This window comes from Mytilus galloprovincialis, unplaced genomic scaffold (assembly GCF_965363235.1).
Source record: "Mytilus galloprovincialis unplaced genomic scaffold, xbMytGall1.hap1.1 HAP1_SCAFFOLD_245, whole genome shotgun sequence".
Taxonomy (NCBI): Eukaryota; Metazoa; Mollusca; class Bivalvia; order Mytilida; family Mytilidae; genus Mytilus; species Mytilus galloprovincialis.
The window spans coordinates 17,581-35,000 of NW_027468166.1; the positions used below are offsets into that span (position 1 = coordinate 17,581).

General features: G+C 36.1%; 14 non-coding genes across 14 annotated transcripts; all 14 read left to right on the forward strand.

Annotated features, from left to right (window-relative positions):
* The first annotated feature begins 1,215 nt into the window (after positions 1-1,215).
* LOC143061190 (5S ribosomal RNA) lies at positions 1,216-1,334 on the forward strand. Its single transcript, XR_012974365.1, has one exon. It is a non-coding gene; the product is annotated as a 5S ribosomal RNA (ribosomal RNA).
* A 142-nt stretch (positions 1,335-1,476) lies between these two features.
* Positions 1,477-1,595, forward strand: LOC143061191 (5S ribosomal RNA). The gene has a single exon (XR_012974366.1). It is a non-coding gene; the product is annotated as a 5S ribosomal RNA (ribosomal RNA).
* A 1,990-nt stretch (positions 1,596-3,585) lies between these two features.
* LOC143061192 (5S ribosomal RNA) lies at positions 3,586-3,704 on the forward strand. The gene has a single exon (XR_012974367.1). It is a non-coding gene; the product is annotated as a 5S ribosomal RNA (ribosomal RNA).
* Positions 3,705-3,846: 142 nt separating this feature from the next.
* Positions 3,847-3,965, forward strand: LOC143061193 (5S ribosomal RNA). Its single transcript, XR_012974368.1, has one exon. It is a non-coding gene; the product is annotated as a 5S ribosomal RNA (ribosomal RNA).
* Positions 3,966-5,955: 1,990 nt separating this feature from the next.
* On the forward strand, positions 5,956-6,074 carry LOC143061194 (5S ribosomal RNA). The gene has a single exon (XR_012974369.1). It is a non-coding gene; the product is annotated as a 5S ribosomal RNA (ribosomal RNA).
* Positions 6,075-6,216: 142 nt separating this feature from the next.
* Positions 6,217-6,335, forward strand: LOC143061195 (5S ribosomal RNA). Its single transcript, XR_012974370.1, has one exon. It is a non-coding gene; the product is annotated as a 5S ribosomal RNA (ribosomal RNA).
* Positions 6,336-8,325: 1,990 nt separating this feature from the next.
* On the forward strand, positions 8,326-8,444 carry LOC143061196 (5S ribosomal RNA). The gene has a single exon (XR_012974371.1). It is a non-coding gene; the product is annotated as a 5S ribosomal RNA (ribosomal RNA).
* Positions 8,445-8,586: 142 nt separating this feature from the next.
* Positions 8,587-8,705, forward strand: LOC143061198 (5S ribosomal RNA). Its single transcript, XR_012974372.1, has one exon. It is a non-coding gene; the product is annotated as a 5S ribosomal RNA (ribosomal RNA).
* Positions 8,706-10,695: 1,990 nt separating this feature from the next.
* On the forward strand, positions 10,696-10,814 carry LOC143061199 (5S ribosomal RNA). Its single transcript, XR_012974373.1, has one exon. It is a non-coding gene; the product is annotated as a 5S ribosomal RNA (ribosomal RNA).
* A 142-nt stretch (positions 10,815-10,956) lies between these two features.
* LOC143061200 (5S ribosomal RNA) lies at positions 10,957-11,075 on the forward strand. Its single transcript, XR_012974374.1, has one exon. It is a non-coding gene; the product is annotated as a 5S ribosomal RNA (ribosomal RNA).
* A 1,990-nt stretch (positions 11,076-13,065) lies between these two features.
* LOC143061202 (5S ribosomal RNA) lies at positions 13,066-13,184 on the forward strand. Its single transcript, XR_012974376.1, has one exon. It is a non-coding gene; the product is annotated as a 5S ribosomal RNA (ribosomal RNA).
* Positions 13,185-13,326: 142 nt separating this feature from the next.
* Positions 13,327-13,445, forward strand: LOC143061203 (5S ribosomal RNA). Its single transcript, XR_012974377.1, has one exon. It is a non-coding gene; the product is annotated as a 5S ribosomal RNA (ribosomal RNA).
* Positions 13,446-15,435: 1,990 nt separating this feature from the next.
* On the forward strand, positions 15,436-15,554 carry LOC143061204 (5S ribosomal RNA). Its single transcript, XR_012974378.1, has one exon. It is a non-coding gene; the product is annotated as a 5S ribosomal RNA (ribosomal RNA).
* Positions 15,555-15,696: 142 nt separating this feature from the next.
* On the forward strand, positions 15,697-15,815 carry LOC143061205 (5S ribosomal RNA). The gene has a single exon (XR_012974379.1). It is a non-coding gene; the product is annotated as a 5S ribosomal RNA (ribosomal RNA).
* The last annotated feature ends 1,605 nt before the right edge of the window (positions 15,816-17,420 follow it).

Consider the following 17,420-nt stretch of genomic DNA (forward strand, 5'->3'; position numbering starts at 1 on the left):
TTATGACATATTCTGAAAGAAAAATTCCTGCTGAAGATTTTCGTGTATGATTTATATATCAAAAAGTACAATTTATTTGAAACAAATGATTAAAACTTGTCGAACAAGCACACAGATTTTCTTGTCGATCTGTTTGAATTAGATTGTCATGAAAGTTTAAGGGTGCTCTCGTCGAGGTCCGCGTTAGATAGATAATTACACTCTGTGTCAGTGCGAATTGCATATCATTGTAATCTGTCGTTCATTCGCACACATCGTTCAACAACCAAAGCCGCAAAATGTCAGACGCACCAGCACCAGTAGTAAAGACCCCAGCTAAGTCACCAAAGAAGAAAGCTGCAGCTAAACCAAAGAAAGTAGCTACTCATCCAAAATACAGCGAGATGGTCGGAAAGGCTATATCTGCTTTGAAAGAGCGTGGAGGCTCCAGCCGTCAAGCCATCCTTAAGTATATCTTAGCAAACTTCAGCGTTGGTAGCGATGCAAAAACAGTCAACACTCACTTGAAGTTAGCTCTGAAATCAGGAGTGAAGAGCAATAGCTTGAAACAGTCGAAGGGTACCGGCGCTTCTGGAAGCTTTAAGATTGGGGAAGTGGCTAAACCAGCTAAGAAACCAGCAAAGAAAGTAGTTAAACCTAAAGCCGCCAAGCCAAAGAAGGCAAAGACACCTACCAAAAAGACTGCCGCAAAGAAACCTGCAGCAAAGAAACCAGCAGGTGAAAAGAAAGCAGCTAAACCAAAAGCAAAGAAACCAGCTGCAAAGAAACCTGCTGCAAAACCTGCTGCCAAATCTGCAAAGAAAGCCACAAAATCTCCCAAGAAGACAAAGGCTGCAGCTAAACCAAAGAAGGCAAAGACACCAAAGAAGAAGTAAATGAAGGAAGCATCATGATGCTTTTAAAGCTTAAACAGCCCTTTTAAGGGCTACCAAATTTTTTCAAAAAGAGTCTGAAATTGTTGCATGGTATTAGTCACAAATAAAATATAGCTTGTCCCATATTCTAAATCTCTCTTTCTTCTCTGCAATTTTTTTTACTATAAAGTCCATGTGTACTTGCTAAATTTTACTATCTTCCACTCTGGATCGTGCAGTAAGTATTTAGTTTTGCTTCTATCTTAAACCTGAAAAAAATCTTTTTTTTATACAAATTCTAGATCTGTTCAAAATTGCTTTACTTCCTAACTTTATATATCAAAAATTTTAACACTTCTGTGTCTACGACCATATCACGTTGAAAACACCGGTTCTCGTCCGATCACCGAAGTTAAGCAACGTCGAGCCCGGTTAGTACTTGGATGGGTGACCGCCTGGGAATACCGGGTGTTGTAGACATTTTTTGTACCTATAATTTTGAATTTCTACCAAACATATTATTATTGTAAAGTTTTGCTTCTGAAAAAAATCTATTTTATATAAATTTTGTTCAAAAATGCTACTACCTAACCTTATATATCAAAAACATTAACACTTCTGTGTCTACGACCATATCACGTTGAAAACACCGGTTCTCGTCCGATCACCGAAGTTAAGCAACGTCGAGCCCGGTTAGTACTTGGATGGGTGACCGCCTGGGAATACCGGGTGTTGTAGACATTTTTTTTTACTTACAATTTTGCATTCCTACCAAACATAATTGTTGTATGATTTTTTTTAACTAATTTACTTGGATGTAATATTCAACATATCTAGCTATCAATGAATGAAGAAAACAGAAAATAAATCATTCATAAATTTATTTATTTTTCAATACCCATCTGCATGGTGAAATATTTTTACGTGAAATACATGCAAGTCAAGTTAGATACACTTAAGAATTCCACTCCTTCCACATGCATGTGGCTACATATATTTCTTTTTTTAAATTAGGTCTCGTAAAGGTCGTCTGTGATAATATGGTATCCGCCATTTGTCGTCATTTGAAATCGCCTCTTTTTTTTACCAGGGCTTATATGATTCACTATTTTTCTGAAAGGATTCTGATCAGCAAAAAAAAAATCATTATAGCAAAAACAAATAATAAACAATAAATACTAATTATATCTTGTAAAGTTCTAGTAAAAAATTCGAATATTTGAAACGTCTTTCATCTCGGTCAAGGAAGTCCCGGTTTCGAAGTTTGCCATCTTTGTGTGCTTTCATATCGAAGGCAAAATCTAAATTTCTGGGAAGTCTCTTTATTTCTACGTATATCTGAAAGCAAAAACATATAAAGAAATGATTTTACTACAAATGTATATCAGTTTTACGGCACAATCTAGTTTTTGTGAAATAATACAACACGTTTTCTGAGGAAGAATCGCACGAGAGAAATTGACAAGTTGTACATTAATCGTTAATATTTCTTCACTCGTGGTATTTTGTTTAATTCTTATGACATATTCTGAAAGAAAAATTCCTGCTGAAGATTTTCGTGTATGATTTATATATCAAAAAGTACAATTTATTTGAAACAAATGATTAAAACTTGTCGAACAAGCACACAGATTTTCTTGTCGATCTGTTTGAATTAGATTGTCATGAAAGTTTAAGGGTGCTCTCGTCGAGGTCCGCGTTAGATAGATAATTACACTCTGTGTCAGTGCGAATTGCATATCATTGTAATCTGTCGTTCATTCGCACACATCGTTCAACAACCAAAGCCGCAAAATGTCAGACGCACCAGCACCAGTAGTAAAGACCCCAGCTAAGTCACCAAAGAAGAAAGCTGCAGCTAAACCAAAGAAAGTAGCTACTCATCCAAAATACAGCGAGATGGTCGGAAAGGCTATATCTGCTTTGAAAGAGCGTGGAGGCTCCAGCCGTCAAGCCATCCTTAAGTATATCTTAGCAAACTTCAGCGTTGGTAGCGATGCAAAAACAGTCAACACTCACTTGAAGTTAGCTCTGAAATCAGGAGTGAAGAGCAATAGCTTGAAACAGTCGAAGGGTACCGGCGCTTCTGGAAGCTTTAAGATTGGGGAAGTGGCTAAACCAGCTAAGAAACCAGCAAAGAAAGTAGTTAAACCTAAAGCCGCCAAGCCAAAGAAGGCAAAGACACCTACCAAAAAGACTGCCGCAAAGAAACCTGCAGCAAAGAAACCAGCAGGTGAAAAGAAAGCAGCTAAACCAAAAGCAAAGAAACCAGCTGCAAAGAAACCTGCTGCAAAACCTGCTGCCAAATCTGCAAAGAAAGCCACAAAATCTCCCAAGAAGACAAAGGCTGCAGCTAAACCAAAGAAGGCAAAGACACCAAAGAAGAAGTAAATGAAGGAAGCATAATGATGCTTTTAAAGCTTAAACAGCCCTTTTAAGGGCTACCAAATTTTTTCAAAAAGAGTCTGAAATTGTTGCATGGTATTAGTCACAAATAAAATATAGCTTGTCCCATATTCTAAATCTCTCTTTCTTCTCTGCAATTTTTTTTACTATAAAGTCCATGTGTACTTGCTAAATTTTACTATCTTCCACTCTGGATCGTGCAGTAAGTATTTAGTTTTGCTTCTATCTTAAACCTGAAAAAAATCTTTTTTTTATACAAATTCTAGATCTGTTCAAAATTGCTTTACTTCCTAACTTTATATATCAAAAATTTTAACACTTCTGTGTCTACGACCATATCACGTTGAAAACACCGGTTCTCGTCCGATCACCGAAGTTAAGCAACGTCGAGCCCGGTTAGTACTTGGATGGGTGACCGCCTGGGAATACCGGGTGTTGTAGACATTTTTTGTACCTATAATTTTGAATTTCTACCAAACATATTATTATTGTAAAGTTTTGCTTCTGAAAAAAATCTATTTTATATAAATTTTGTTCAAAAATGCTACTACCTAACCTTATATATCAAAAACATTAACACTTCTGTGTCTACGACCATATCACGTTGAAAACACCGGTTCTCGTCCGATCACCGAAGTTAAGCAACGTCGAGCCCGGTTAGTACTTGGATGGGTGACCGCCTGGGAATACCGGGTGTTGTAGACATTTTTTTTTACTTACAATTTTGCATTCCTACCAAACATAATTGTTGTATGATTTTTTTTAACTAATTTACTTGGATGTAATATTCAACATATCTAGCTATCAATGAATGAAGAAAACAGAAAATAAATCATTCATAAATTTATTTATTTTTCAATACCCATCTGCATGGTGAAATATTTTTACGTGAAATACATGCAAGTCAAGTTAGATACACTTAAGAATTCCACTCCTTCCACATGCATGTGGCTACATATATTTCTTTTTTTAAATTAGGTCTCGTAAAGGTCGTCTGTGATAATATGGTATCCGCCATTTGTCGTCATTTGAAATCGCCTCTTTTTTTTACCAGGGCTTATATGATTCACTATTTTTCTGAAAGGATTCTGATCAGCAAAAAAAAAATCATTATAGCAAAAACAAATAATAAACAATAAATACTAATTATATCTTGTAAAGTTCTAGTAAAAAATTCGAATATTTGAAACGTCTTTCATCTCGGTCAAGGAAGTCCCGGTTTCGAAGTTTGCCATCTTTGTGTGCTTTCATATCGAAGGCAAAATCTAAATTTCTGGGAAGTCTCTTTATTTCTACGTATATCTGAAAGCAAAAACATATAAAGAAATGATTTTACTACAAATGTATATCAGTTTTACGGCACAATCTAGTTTTTGTGAAATAATACAACACGTTTTCTGAGGAAGAATCGCACGAGAGAAATTGACAAGTTGTACATTAATCGTTAATATTTCTTCACTCGTGGTATTTTGTTTAATTCTTATGACATATTCTGAAAGAAAAATTCCTGCTGAAGATTTTCGTGTATGATTTATATATCAAAAAGTACAATTTATTTGAAACAAATGATTAAAACTTGTCGAACAAGCACACAGATTTTCTTGTCGATCTGTTTGAATTAGATTGTCATGAAAGTTTAAGGGTGCTCTCGTCGAGGTCCGCGTTAGATAGATAATTACACTCTGTGTCAGTGCGAATTGCATATCATTGTAATCTGTCGTTCATTCGCACACATCGTTCAACAACCAAAGCCGCAAAATGTCAGACGCACCAGCACCAGTAGTAAAGACCCCAGCTAAGTCACCAAAGAAGAAAGCTGCAGCTAAACCAAAGAAAGTAGCTACTCATCCAAAATACAGCGAGATGGTCGGAAAGGCTATATCTGCTTTGAAAGAGCGTGGAGGCTCCAGCCGTCAAGCCATCCTTAAGTATATCTTAGCAAACTTCAGCGTTGGTAGCGATGCAAAAACAGTCAACACTCACTTGAAGTTAGCTCTGAAATCAGGAGTGAAGAGCAATAGCTTGAAACAGTCGAAGGGTACCGGCGCTTCTGGAAGCTTTAAGATTGGGGAAGTGGCTAAACCAGCTAAGAAACCAGCAAAGAAAGTAGTTAAACCTAAAGCCGCCAAGCCAAAGAAGGCAAAGACACCTACCAAAAAGACTGCCGCAAAGAAACCTGCAGCAAAGAAACCAGCAGGTGAAAAGAAAGCAGCTAAACCAAAAGCAAAGAAACCAGCTGCAAAGAAACCTGCTGCAAAACCTGCTGCCAAATCTGCAAAGAAAGCCACAAAATCTCCCAAGAAGACAAAGGCTGCAGCTAAACCAAAGAAGGCAAAGACACCAAAGAAGAAGTAAATGAAGGAAGCATCATGATGCTTTTAAAGCTTAAACAGCCCTTTTAAGGGCTACCAAATTTTTTCAAAAAGAGTCTGAAATTGTTGCATGGTATTAGTCACAAATAAAATATAGCTTGTCCCATATTCTAAATCTCTCTTTCTTCTCTGCAATTTTTTTTACTATAAAGTCCATGTGTACTTGCTAAATTTTACTATCTTCCACTCTGGATCGTGCAGTAAGTATTTAGTTTTGCTTCTATCTTAAACCTGAAAAAAATCTTTTTTTTATACAAATTCTAGATCTGTTCAAAATTGCTTTACTTCCTAACTTTATATATCAAAAATTTTAACACTTCTGTGTCTACGACCATATCACGTTGAAAACACCGGTTCTCGTCCGATCACCGAAGTTAAGCAACGTCGAGCCCGGTTAGTACTTGGATGGGTGACCGCCTGGGAATACCGGGTGTTGTAGACATTTTTTGTACCTATAATTTTGAATTTCTACCAAACATATTATTATTGTAAAGTTTTGCTTCTGAAAAAAATCTATTTTATATAAATTTTGTTCAAAAATGCTACTACCTAACCTTATATATCAAAAACATTAACACTTCTGTGTCTACGACCATATCACGTTGAAAACACCGGTTCTCGTCCGATCACCGAAGTTAAGCAACGTCGAGCCCGGTTAGTACTTGGATGGGTGACCGCCTGGGAATACCGGGTGTTGTAGACATTTTTTTTTACTTACAATTTTGCATTCCTACCAAACATAATTGTTGTATGATTTTTTTTAACTAATTTACTTGGATGTAATATTCAACATATCTAGCTATCAATGAATGAAGAAAACAGAAAATAAATCATTCATAAATTTATTTATTTTTCAATACCCATCTGCATGGTGAAATATTTTTACGTGAAATACATGCAAGTCAAGTTAGATACACTTAAGAATTCCACTCCTTCCACATGCATGTGGCTACATATATTTCTTTTTTTAAATTAGGTCTCGTAAAGGTCGTCTGTGATAATATGGTATCCGCCATTTGTCGTCATTTGAAATCGCCTCTTTTTTTTACCAGGGCTTATATGATTCACTATTTTTCTGAAAGGATTCTGATCAGCAAAAAAAAAATCATTATAGCAAAAACAAATAATAAACAATAAATACTAATTATATCTTGTAAAGTTCTAGTAAAAAATTCGAATATTTGAAACGTCTTTCATCTCGGTCAAGGAAGTCCCGGTTTCGAAGTTTGCCATCTTTGTGTGCTTTCATATCGAAGGCAAAATCTAAATTTCTGGGAAGTCTCTTTATTTCTACGTATATCTGAAAGCAAAAACATATAAAGAAATGATTTTACTACAAATGTATATCAGTTTTACGGCACAATCTAGTTTTTGTGAAATAATACAACACGTTTTCTGAGGAAGAATCGCACGAGAGAAATTGACAAGTTGTACATTAATCGTTAATATTTCTTCACTCGTGGTATTTTGTTTAATTCTTATGACATATTCTGAAAGAAAAATTCCTGCTGAAGATTTTCGTGTATGATTTATATATCAAAAAGTACAATTTATTTGAAACAAATGATTAAAACTTGTCGAACAAGCACACAGATTTTCTTGTCGATCTGTTTGAATTAGATTGTCATGAAAGTTTAAGGGTGCTCTCGTCGAGGTCCGCGTTAGATAGATAATTACACTCTGTGTCAGTGCGAATTGCATATCATTGTAATCTGTCGTTCATTCGCACACATCGTTCAACAACCAAAGCCGCAAAATGTCAGACGCACCAGCACCAGTAGTAAAGACCCCAGCTAAGTCACCAAAGAAGAAAGCTGCAGCTAAACCAAAGAAAGTAGCTACTCATCCAAAATACAGCGAGATGGTCGGAAAGGCTATATCTGCTTTGAAAGAGCGTGGAGGCTCCAGCCGTCAAGCCATCCTTAAGTATATCTTAGCAAACTTCAGCGTTGGTAGCGATGCAAAAACAGTCAACACTCACTTGAAGTTAGCTCTGAAATCAGGAGTGAAGAGCAATAGCTTGAAACAGTCGAAGGGTACCGGCGCTTCTGGAAGCTTTAAGATTGGGGAAGTGGCTAAACCAGCTAAGAAACCAGCAAAGAAAGTAGTTAAACCTAAAGCCGCCAAGCCAAAGAAGGCAAAGACACCTACCAAAAAGACTGCCGCAAAGAAACCTGCAGCAAAGAAACCAGCAGGTGAAAAGAAAGCAGCTAAACCAAAAGCAAAGAAACCAGCTGCAAAGAAACCTGCTGCAAAACCTGCTGCCAAATCTGCAAAGAAAGCCACAAAATCTCCCAAGAAGACAAAGGCTGCAGCTAAACCAAAGAAGGCAAAGACACCAAAGAAGAAGTAAATGAAGGAAGCATCATGATGCTTTTAAAGCTTAAACAGCCCTTTTAAGGGCTACCAAATTTTTTCAAAAAGAGTCTGAAATTGTTGCATGGTATTAGTCACAAATAAAATATAGCTTGTCCCATATTCTAAATCTCTCTTTCTTCTCTGCAATTTTTTTTACTATAAAGTCCATGTGTACTTGCTAAATTTTACTATCTTCCACTCTGGATCGTGCAGTAAGTATTTAGTTTTGCTTCTATCTTAAACCTGAAAAAAATCTTTTTTTTATACAAATTCTAGATCTGTTCAAAATTGCTTTACTTCCTAACTTTATATATCAAAAATTTTAACACTTCTGTGTCTACGACCATATCACGTTGAAAACACCGGTTCTCGTCCGATCACCGAAGTTAAGCAACGTCGAGCCCGGTTAGTACTTGGATGGGTGACCGCCTGGGAATACCGGGTGTTGTAGACATTTTTTGTACCTATAATTTTGAATTTCTACCAAACATATTATTATTGTAAAGTTTTGCTTCTGAAAAAAATCTATTTTATATAAATTTTGTTCAAAAATGCTACTACCTAACCTTATATATCAAAAACATTAACACTTCTGTGTCTACGACCATATCACGTTGAAAACACCGGTTCTCGTCCGATCACCGAAGTTAAGCAACGTCGAGCCCGGTTAGTACTTGGATGGGTGACCGCCTGGGAATACCGGGTGTTGTAGACATTTTTTTTTACTTACAATTTTGCATTCCTACCAAACATAATTGTTGTATGATTTTTTTTAACTAATTTACTTGGATGTAATATTCAACATATCTAGCTATCAATGAATGAAGAAAACAGAAAATAAATCATTCATAAATTTATTTATTTTTCAATACCCATCTGCATGGTGAAATATTTTTACGTGAAATACATGCAAGTCAAGTTAGATACACTTAAGAATTCCACTCCTTCCACATGCATGTGGCTACATATATTTCTTTTTTTAAATTAGGTCTCGTAAAGGTCGTCTGTGATAATATGGTATCCGCCATTTGTCGTCATTTGAAATCGCCTCTTTTTTTTACCAGGGCTTATATGATTCACTATTTTTCTGAAAGGATTCTGATCAGCAAAAAAAAAATCATTATAGCAAAAACAAATAATAAACAATAAATACTAATTATATCTTGTAAAGTTCTAGTAAAAAATTCGAATATTTGAAACGTCTTTCATCTCGGTCAAGGAAGTCCCGGTTTCGAAGTTTGCCATCTTTGTGTGCTTTCATATCGAAGGCAAAATCTAAATTTCTGGGAAGTCTCTTTATTTCTACGTATATCTGAAAGCAAAAACATATAAAGAAATGATTTTACTACAAATGTATATCAGTTTTACGGCACAATCTAGTTTTTGTGAAATAATACAACACGTTTTCTGAGGAAGAATCGCACGAGAGAAATTGACAAGTTGTACATTAATCGTTAATATTTCTTCACTCGTGGTATTTTGTTTAATTCTTATGACATATTCTGAAAGAAAAATTCCTGCTGAAGATTTTCGTGTATGATTTATATATCAAAAAGTACAATTTATTTGAAACAAATGATTAAAACTTGTCGAACAAGCACACAGATTTTCTTGTCGATCTGTTTGAATTAGATTGTCATGAAAGTTTAAGGGTGCTCTCGTCGAGGTCCGCGTTAGATAGATAATTACACTCTGTGTCAGTGCGAATTGCATATCATTGTAATCTGTCGTTCATTCGCACACATCGTTCAACAACCAAAGCCGCAAAATGTCAGACGCACCAGCACCAGTAGTAAAGACCCCAGCTAAGTCACCAAAGAAGAAAGCTGCAGCTAAACCAAAGAAAGTAGCTACTCATCCAAAATACAGCGAGATGGTCGGAAAGGCTATATCTGCTTTGAAAGAGCGTGGAGGCTCCAGCCGTCAAGCCATCCTTAAGTATATCTTAGCAAACTTCAGCGTTGGTAGCGATGCAAAAACAGTCAACACTCACTTGAAGTTAGCTCTGAAATCAGGAGTGAAGAGCAATAGCTTGAAACAGTCGAAGGGTACCGGCGCTTCTGGAAGCTTTAAGATTGGGGAAGTGGCTAAACCAGCTAAGAAACCAGCAAAGAAAGTAGTTAAACCTAAAGCCGCCAAGCCAAAGAAGGCAAAGACACCTACCAAAAAGACTGCCGCAAAGAAACCTGCAGCAAAGAAACCAGCAGGTGAAAAGAAAGCAGCTAAACCAAAAGCAAAGAAACCAGCTGCAAAGAAACCTGCTGCAAAACCTGCTGCCAAATCTGCAAAGAAAGCCACAAAATCTCCCAAGAAGACAAAGGCTGCAGCTAAACCAAAGAAGGCAAAGACACCAAAGAAGAAGTAAATGAAGGAAGCATCATGATGCTTTTAAAGCTTAAACAGCCCTTTTAAGGGCTACCAAATTTTTTCAAAAAGAGTCTGAAATTGTTGCATGGTATTAGTCACAAATAAAATATAGCTTGTCCCATATTCTAAATCTCTCTTTCTTCTCTGCAATTTTTTTTACTATAAAGTCCATGTGTACTTGCTAAATTTTACTATCTTCCACTCTGGATCGTGCAGTAAGTATTTAGTTTTGCTTCTATCTTAAACCTGAAAAAAATCTTTTTTTTATACAAATTCTAGATCTGTTCAAAATTGCTTTACTTCCTAACTTTATATATCAAAAATTTTAACACTTCTGTGTCTACGACCATATCACGTTGAAAACACCGGTTCTCGTCCGATCACCGAAGTTAAGCAACGTCGAGCCCGGTTAGTACTTGGATGGGTGACCGCCTGGGAATACCGGGTGTTGTAGACATTTTTTGTACCTATAATTTTGAATTTCTACCAAACATATTATTATTGTAAAGTTTTGCTTCTGAAAAAAATCTATTTTATATAAATTTTGTTCAAAAATGCTACTACCTAACCTTATATATCAAAAACATTAACACTTCTGTGTCTACGACCATATCACGTTGAAAACACCGGTTCTCGTCCGATCACCGAAGTTAAGCAACGTCGAGCCCGGTTAGTACTTGGATGGGTGACCGCCTGGGAATACCGGGTGTTGTAGACATTTTTTTTTACTTACAATTTTGCATTCCTACCAAACATAATTGTTGTATGATTTTTTTTAACTAATTTACTTGGATGTAATATTCAACATATCTAGCTATCAATGAATGAAGAAAACAGAAAATAAATCATTCATAAATTTATTTATTTTTCAATACCCATCTGCATGGTGAAATATTTTTACGTGAAATACATGCAAGTCAAGTTAGATACACTTAAGAATTCCACTCCTTCCACATGCATGTGGCTACATATATTTCTTTTTTTAAATTAGGTCTCGTAAAGGTCGTCTGTGATAATATGGTATCCGCCATTTGTCGTCATTTGAAATCGCCTCTTTTTTTTACCAGGGCTTATATGATTCACTATTTTTCTGAAAGGATTCTGATCAGCAAAAAAAAAATCATTATAGCAAAAACAAATAATAAACAATAAATACTAATTATATCTTGTAAAGTTCTAGTAAAAAATTCGAATATTTGAAACGTCTTTCATCTCGGTCAAGGAAGTCCCGGTTTCGAAGTTTGCCATCTTTGTGTGCTTTCATATCGAAGGCAAAATCTAAATTTCTGGGAAGTCTCTTTATTTCTACGTATATCTGAAAGCAAAAACATATAAAGAAATGATTTTACTACAAATGTATATCAGTTTTACGGCACAATCTAGTTTTTGTGAAATAATACAACACGTTTTCTGAGGAAGAATCGCACGAGAGAAATTGACAAGTTGTACATTAATCGTTAATATTTCTTCACTCGTGGTATTTTGTTTAATTCTTATGACATATTCTGAAAGAAAAATTCCTGCTGAAGATTTTCGTGTATGATTTATATATCAAAAAGTACAATTTATTTGAAACAAATGATTAAAACTTGTCGAACAAGCACACAGATTTTCTTGTCGATCTGTTTGAATTAGATTGTCATGAAAGTTTAAGGGTGCTCTCGTCGAGGTCCGCGTTAGATAGATAATTACACTCTGTGTCAGTGCGAATTGCATATCATTGTAATCTGTCGTTCATTCGCACACATCGTTCAACAACCAAAGCCGCAAAATGTCAGACGCACCAGCACCAGTAGTAAAGACCCCAGCTAAGTCACCAAAGAAGAAAGCTGCAGCTAAACCAAAGAAAGTAGCTACTCATCCAAAATACAGCGAGATGGTCGGAAAGGCTATATCTGCTTTGAAAGAGCGTGGAGGCTCCAGCCGTCAAGCCATCCTTAAGTATATCTTAGCAAACTTCAGCGTTGGTAGCGATGCAAAAACAGTCAACACTCACTTGAAGTTAGCTCTGAAATCAGGAGTGAAGAGCAATAGCTTGAAACAGTCGAAGGGTACCGGCGCTTCTGGAAGCTTTAAGATTGGGGAAGTGGCTAAACCAGCTAAGAAACCAGCAAAGAAAGTAGTTAAACCTAAAGCCGCCAAGCCAAAGAAGGCAAAGACACCTACCAAAAAGACTGCCGCAAAGAAACCTGCAGCAAAGAAACCAGCAGGTGAAAAGAAAGCAGCTAAACCAAAAGCAAAGAAACCAGCTGCAAAGAAACCTGCTGCAAAACCTGCTGCCAAATCTGCAAAGAAAGCCACAAAATCTCCCAAGAAGACAAAGGCTGCAGCTAAACCAAAGAAGGCAAAGACACCAAAGAAGAAGTAAATGAAGGAAGCATCATGATGCTTTTAAAGCTTAAACAGCCCTTTTAAGGGCTACCAAATTTTTTCAAAAAGAGTCTGAAATTGTTGCATGGTATTAGTCACAAATAAAATATAGCTTGTCCCATATTCTAAATCTCTCTTTCTTCTCTGCAATTTTTTTTACTATAAAGTCCATGTGTACTTGCTAAATTTTACTATCTTCCACTCTGGATCGTGCAGTAAGTATTTAGTTTTGCTTCTATCTTAAACCTGAAAAAAATCTTTTTTTTATACAAATTCTAGATCTGTTCAAAATTGCTTTACTTCCTAACTTTATATATCAAAAATTTTAACACTTCTGTGTCTACGACCATATCACGTTGAAAACACCGGTTCTCGTCCGATCACCGAAGTTAAGCAACGTCGAGCCCGGTTAGTACTTGGATGGGTGACCGCCTGGGAATACCGGGTGTTGTAGACATTTTTTGTACCTATAATTTTGAATTTCTACCAAACATATTATTATTGTAAAGTTTTGCTTCTGAAAAAAATCTATTTTATATAAATTTTGTTCAAAAATGCTACTACCTAACCTTATATATCAAAAACATTAACACTTCTGTGTCTACGACCATATCACGTTGAAAACACCGGTTCTCGTCCGATCACCGAAGTTAAGCAACGTCGAGCCCGGTTAGTACTTGGATGGGTGACCGCCTGGGAATACCGGGTGTTGTAGACATTTTTTTTTACTTACAATTTTGCATTCCTACCAAACATAATTGTTGTATGATTTTTTTTAACTAATTTACTTGGATGTAATATTCAACATATCTAGCTATCAATGAATGAAGAAAACAGAAAATAAATCATTCATAAATTTATTTATTTTTCAATACCCATCTGCATGGTGAAATATTTTTACGTGAAATACATGCAAGTCAAGTTAGATACACTTAAGAATTCCACTCCTTCCACATGCATGTGGCTACATATATTTCTTTTTTTAAATTAGGTCTCGTAAAGGTCGTCTGTGATAATATGGTATCCGCCATTTGTCGTCATTTGAAATCGCCTCTTTTTTTTACCAGGGCTTATATGATTCACTATTTTTCTGAAAGGATTCTGATCAGCAAAAAAAAAATCATTATAGCAAAAACAAATAATAAACAATAAATACTAATTATATCTTGTAAAGTTCTAGTAAAAAATTCGAATATTTGAAACGTCTTTCATCTCGGTCAAGGAAGTCCCGGTTTCGAAGTTTGCCATCTTTGTGTGCTTTCATATCGAAGGCAAAATCTAAATTTCTGGGAAGTCTCTTTATTTCTACGTATATCTGAAAGCAAAAACATATAAAGAAATGATTTTACTACAAATGTATATCAGTTTTACGGCACAATCTAGTTTTTGTGAAATAATACAACACGTTTTCTGAGGAAGAATCGCACGAGAGAAATTGACAAGTTGTACATTAATCGTTAATATTTCTTCACTCGTGGTATTTTGTTTAATTCTTATGACATATTCTGAAAGAAAAATTCCTGCTGAAGATTTTCGTGTATGATTTATATATCAAAAAGTACAATTTATTTGAAACAAATGATTAAAACTTGTCGAACAAGCACACAGATTTTCTTGTCGATCTGTTTGAATTAGATTGTCATGAAAGTTTAAGGGTGCTCTCGTCGAGGTCCGCGTTAGATAGATAATTACACTCTGTGTCAGTGCGAATTGCATATCATTGTAATCTGTCGTTCATTCGCACACATCGTTCAACAACCAAAGCCGCAAAATGTCAGACGCACCAGCACCAGTAGTAAAGACCCCAGCTAAGTCACCAAAGAAGAAAGCTGCAGCTAAACCAAAGAAAGTAGCTACTCATCCAAAATACAGCGAGATGGTCGGAAAGGCTATATCTGCTTTGAAAGAGCGTGGAGGCTCCAGCCGTCAAGCCATCCTTAAGTATATCTTAGCAAACTTCAGCGTTGGTAGCGATGCAAAAACAGTCAACACTCACTTGAAGTTAGCTCTGAAATCAGGAGTGAAGAGCAATAGCTTGAAACAGTCGAAGGGTACCGGCGCTTCTGGAAGCTTTAAGATTGGGGAAGTGGCTAAACCAGCTAAGAAACCAGCAAAGAAAGTAGTTAAACCTAAAGCCGCCAAGCCAAAGAAGGCAAAGACACCTACCAAAAAGACTGCCGCAAAGAAACCTGCAGCAAAGAAACCAGCAGGTGAAAAGAAAGCAGCTAAACCAAAAGCAAAGAAACCAGCTGCAAAGAAACCTGCTGCAAAACCTGCTGCCAAATCTGCAAAGAAAGCCACAAAATCTCCCAAGAAGACAAAGGCTGCAGCTAAACCAAAGAAGGCAAAGACACCAAAGAAGAAGTAAATGAAGGAAGCATCATGATGCTTTTAAAGCTTAAACAGCCCTTTTAAGGGCTACCAAATTTTTTCAAAAAGAGTCTGAAATTGTTGCATGGTATTAGTCACAAATAAAATATAGCTTGTCCCATATTCTAAATCTCTCTTTCTTCTCTGCAATTTTTTTTACTATAAAGTCCATGTGTACTTGCTAAATTTTACTATCTTCCACTCTGGATCGTGCAGTAAGTATTTAGTTTTGCTTCTATCTTAAACCTGAAAAAAATCTTTTTTTTATACAAATTCTAGATCTGTTCAAAATTGCTTTACTTCCTAACTTTATATATCAAAAATTTTAACACTTCTGTGTCTACGACCATATCACGTTGAAAACACCGGTTCTCGTCCGATCACCGAAGTTAAGCAACGTCGAGCCCGGTTAGTACTTGGATGGGTGACCGCCTGGGAATACCGGGTGTTGTAGACATTTTTTGTACCTATAATTTTGAATTTCTACCAAACATATTATTATTGTAAAGTTTTGCTTCTGAAAAAAATCTATTTTATATAAATTTTGTTCAAAAATGCTACTACCTAACCTTATATATCAAAAACATTAACACTTCTGTGTCTACGACCATATCACGTTGAAAACACCGGTTCTCGTCCGATCACCGAAGTTAAGCAACGTCGAGCCCGGTTAGTACTTGGATGGGTGACCGCCTGGGAATACCGGGTGTTGTAGACATTTTTTTTTACTTACAATTTTGCATTCCTACCAAACATAATTGTTGTATGATTTTTTTTAACTAATTTACTTGGATGTAATATTCAACATATCTAGCTATCAATGAATGAAGAAAACAGAAAATAAATCATTCATAAATTTATTTATTTTTCAATACCCATCTGCATGGTGAAATATTTTTACGTGAAATACATGCAAGTCAAGTTAGATACACTTAAGAATTCCACTCCTTCCACATGCATGTGGCTACATATATTTCTTTTTTTAAATTAGGTCTCGTAAAGGTCGTCTGTGATAATATGGTATCCGCCATTTGTCGTCATTTGAAATCGCCTCTTTTTTTTACCAGGGCTTATATGATTCACTATTTTTCTGAAAGGATTCTGATCAGCAAAAAAAAAATCATTATAGCAAAAACAAATAATAAACAATAAATACTAATTATATCTTGTAAAGTTCTAGTAAAAAATTCGAATATTTGAAACGTCTTTCATCTCGGTCAAGGAAGTCCCGGTTTCGAAGTTTGCCATCTTTGTGTGCTTTCATATCGAAGGCAAAATCTAAATTTCTGGGAAGTCTCTTTATTTCTACGTATATCTGAAAGCAAAAACATATAAAGAAATGATTTTACTACAAATGTATATCAGTTTTACGGCACAATCTAGTTTTTGTGAAATAATACAACACGTTTTCTGAGGAAGAATCGCACGAGAGAAATTGACAAGTTGTACATTAATCGTTAATATTTCTTCACTCGTGGTATTTTGTTTAATTCTTATGACATATTCTGAAAGAAAAATTCCTGCTGAAGATTTTCGTGTATGATTTATATATCAAAAAGTACAATTTATTTGAAACAAATGATTAAAACTTGTCGAACAAGCACACAGATTTTCTTGTCGATCTGTTTGAATTAGATTGTCATGAAAGTTTAAGGGTGCTCTCGTCGAGGTCCGCGTTAGATAGATAATTACACTCTGTGTCAGTGCGAATTGCATATCATTGTAATCTGTCGTTCATTCGCACACATCGTTCAACAACCAAAGCCGCAAAATGTCAGACGCACCAGCACCAGTAGTAAAGACCCCAGCTAAGTCACCAAAGAAGAAAGCTGCAGCTAAACCAAAGAAAGTAGCTACTCATCCAAAATACAGCGAGATGGTCGGAAAGGCTATATCTGCTTTGAAAGAGCGTGGAGGCTCCAGCCGTCAAGCCATCCTTAAGTATATCTTAGCAAACTTCAGCGTTGGTAGCGATGCAAAAACAGTCAACACTCACTTGAAGTTAGCTCTGAAATCAGGAGTGAAGAGCAATAGCTTGAAACAGTCGAAGGGTACCGGCGCTTCTGGAAGCTTTAAGATTGGGGAAGTGGCTAAACCAGCTAAGAAACCAGCAAAGAAAGTAGTTAAACCTAAAGCCGCCAAGCCAAAGAAGGCAAAGACACCTACCAAAAAGACTGCCGCAAAGAAACCTGCAGCAAAGAAACCAGCAGGTGAAAAGAAAGCAGCTAAACCAAAAGCAAAGAAACCAGCTGCAAAGAAACCTGCTGCAAAACCTGCTGCCAAATCTGCAAAGAAAGCCACAAAATCTCCCAAGAAGACAAAG